The sequence below is a fragment of the Halichoerus grypus genome, chromosome 7, assembly GCF_964656455.1.
Source record: "Halichoerus grypus chromosome 7, mHalGry1.hap1.1, whole genome shotgun sequence".
Taxonomy (NCBI): Eukaryota; Metazoa; Chordata; class Mammalia; order Carnivora; family Phocidae; genus Halichoerus; species Halichoerus grypus.
The window spans coordinates 20,495,897-20,499,466 of NC_135718.1; the positions used below are offsets into that span (position 1 = coordinate 20,495,897).

Consider the following 3,570-nt stretch of genomic DNA (forward strand, 5'->3'; position numbering starts at 1 on the left):
AAATCAAGAGTTGGATGCTCAGCTGACTGAGCCACCCAGGAGCCCCTAATAGAAGGCGTTTTAAGAATAAATCAAAATCACTATTCCATATCATTGTCTACTTTCTAAAATAGCTTTAGCCTCCCATTGTAAGCTCTGCTTTTTCTTCATAGGTTTGAATGATTGAGAGTTGGATGATGTAAGGCAGGTTTATAGATCAGTATTTACTAACAATTTGATGTGAACAGAATCTTGTATTGTTCCTAATTTTGGCATTACCTCCACGAGGACAGTGGTTGTGTTGGTATATTTTTGGATTCCTCACTGTATACTGTGCAGATGTAGACTTAGCCCAATGACAATCCATGGAAAGACCTTACTGAGAGCCCTAGAGTCTATGCCAGGCATCATCCTTGATTTGGAAATAGATGCGGAAGACTCACTTCTTGCACCTAATGTCTCACACATCTATTTGAGCATTTTGTAGGCAGCCTCAAATCTGCTTTTGAAAGTAGGTAAAATATAAGTGACTTTGCATATGTTATTAACAAATGTGTAACTGTGGTATGACCTTTACTAAAAACCCAGCAAAGACATTGCTGGGTTCTTCTCATCTCTCCTCCTCAGGAAGTGCCTGGTCTTCAGAAGCCCTTAATAAATATGTGTTGTTAAAGAGTTACCCTGCTGTGAAAATAAAGCATACATACGTGGTAAAGTTACATAACATTATGAAAGATATATAAAAGATAAATATAACAACAGTTAAGTAATCACAAATACTTATCAAATTGAATTGTTGAGGTTTGTAAAAAAAAAGGAATGCTTTGTCTGTTTCCTTATATAACACAAACCCAGAAAATGTCCTAGAATACTTATGAAGAAACATGCAAATGTGGGGGACGCATTTGTGTTGTGGGATAGGTCAGATTGCAGATTACAATTTTTCAGGTTTTGTGGAATTGTATAATATACACCTTGGGAAATAAATACCTAACCTCTGCTACATGGTTAATGAAGAGACAGAGTAGGGTAGATTTGGGTGGTAGACAATCATAGATCAAAGGGCCAACATCTGGTTTGCAACAGATACTTGCTTCAAATTGAGTCATGTCTATAGAAGGCTTAAATAGGATGAAACATCGTGAAAAAGATTTGCTCCCAACATTAATAATCACAACATCTCACTGGACACCAGAAAGTCATTCCTCCCTTATCTCAGCCTGTCATTTAAAATAGACTAGCTTTGCTTTTAAATTTCTCCCTTGGAGTTTCTGGTGGTTTTGACATTTTGCTAGCTGTTCTTTTGGAATTGCTTTTTTTTTTTTTTTTTTTACGTAGAAAAAGAAAAAGTTCCATAGTGAAACAGAGTATCTATGAGGTTCATTGCTTTGCTGAGGCTATATACCATGTGAACCAAACCACCTCTCTCCAAAGCACTCTCACCTCTCCTATAAAAACTTCACTATAGGATCAGTTGCTCACTAGTGCTCAGAAGGTATTTTATTTTATATACAGACTAACATTAATGCAGGCATTGGCTACAAAGATTTCATAACCAGCATAACGCATGAGATAGTGAGTGATGAGAAGTAAAGAAAGGGAAACAAAACTGACTTTGCATTTTGTCTTCCTGCCATTATTCCCTATTTTACATATGGGAGAGAATGACAACAAAACTAAGGACTTATGACGAAAGCTAAATATATCAATATACCAGACACACATCCTTAATCCCCAAATCCAGTGTATTATTTATGGGCTACATCAAGTTGCTTTCAAGCACAAGTTGATATAGATACAAACCTCTATATATGTTGCTTCCAATGGTTACTTGGTTTGTCTCATCTATAGTCCTTTTCTTTTAACTTAGAAAAAGTGCTTGAACCCCTCTTATCCATGGGAGCTTCTGCCCAGATAGCAGAACACTGGTGCAAAGCTGTTAAGGTATCTTTCTGGACTGTTCTCTGTACTCCACTGCCCTGTGGTTCCCAAGCCTGGAAACCTGGGGTATTCTCATGTGCAGAGAATTGATTTGGAAACCTTTAGCATTGATGAGACTCTTTTCATTGATGCACTCAGTTTAATCATTACATGGATAAAAGATGGTCACATTTCCTTGCTTTGTAATTTGATGACCAGAGCCCATTATTATTATAAATGTATCTCTCTGTCTTTCAACAATTTTTATGAATACAATCAAAAGGTAAAACATTGTGTCTTCTGTGTCTTAGAGACATCTCCTTCTTGGTACCCCTGTACCTCTACTGTTCTCTGTGTTTCTCAATGATCATGTATTCAGGCTTTTAAGAGGTAAGCAGCACACAAATTGGCAAGTGCAGCTGAAAAGCAGGTCTGTCAGATTTCCAGGGTCAAAAATGTCATGAGTAAAACCTATAGAGGTCAGAGTTGAGTGACACAGGTAAAGGGGGGGTTGGCACTCACCTGTAGCCCACTAAGAAAGTGCAGTTCTGAGATATTCAATGGTAATCATTTTCTAGCCCTGTGTAAATAATTTTAAATCAACGATTATTTTATATTTGCACAATTGTGTCAAAACTGACATTGGCAATTCTTTTTAGATGTGTCACTATCTCTAGATTTAACCATGGGAACTTTGAGTTTGTTATGTTTTAAATCTGGTTCCCTAGGGGTGCCTGGCTGGCTCAGTTGGTAGAGCATGTGACTCTGGATCTTGGGGTTGTGAGTTCGAGCCCCACGTTGGGTGTAGAGATTACTTAAAAAATAAATAAAAATTAAAAACATTTAAAAAAATCTGGTTCCCTGTATGTATTTATTCTACAGGGATTACTGTGTAAATGACATAGTGAGGAAGTGCTCTCAGGTGAAACCAGTAAAAGAGCAAAACTCAAAAACAAAAACCAAAAAAGTGCAGGAGAAGAAGCTGGGCAAACATGTTTCAGGAGAAATCCAGCTTCAGCCTGATTCCACCAGAGGCAAGTCAGCTGGGCTGTGTCAGGGTGTTGTATAAATGACGCTTCTTTAGAAGGTTATTCTTAGCTGACTGAAGCTGTATAATTTGAGATTTCTAAGAGGATATACCCCTATTACTCCTATGGTCCTGATGAGTAAGCAATCATACTTCATTCAGATTTCCTTAGTTTTTACCTAATGTCCTCTTTCTGTTCCAGGATCTCATATAGGATACTACATTGCATCTTAATAGTTACGTCTCCTTAGGTTCCTCTGGGTTGTAAGAATTTCTTAGATTGTCCTTGTCTTGATGACCTTGACAATTATGAAGAGTACTGGTTTGTGTTTATAGAATGTACTTTTATTTGTATTTATCTGATGGTTTTCTCATTAATGTCTCATAAATGTGTATAGGTTTTAGGAGAAAGATCACAGAAATGAAGTGCCATTTTAATTACATCATATTAGGGGTACCTACTATCAACATGACTATCATTGCTGATGTTGACCTTGATCACCTTGCTAGGTAATGTTTGCCAGGTTTTTCCTCTATAAAGTCATTCCTCCCACCATTTCTCATACTGTAGTTTTTAGAAGGCCACTTAAATCTATAAAGAGAATGCATTTTTGCTTCCTACTCAATCAATGGTGCACTCTTTT

The 3,570-nt window shown here is 37.1% G+C and overlaps 1 non-coding gene across 1 annotated transcript; it reads left to right on the forward strand.

Moving 5' to 3' along the window:
* Positions 1-2,631: 2,631 nt before the first annotated feature.
* On the forward strand, positions 2,632-2,704 carry TRNAQ-CUG (transfer RNA glutamine (anticodon CUG)). Its single transcript has one exon. It is a non-coding gene; the product is annotated as a tRNA-Gln (tRNA).
* Positions 2,705-3,570: the final 866 nt, after the last annotated feature.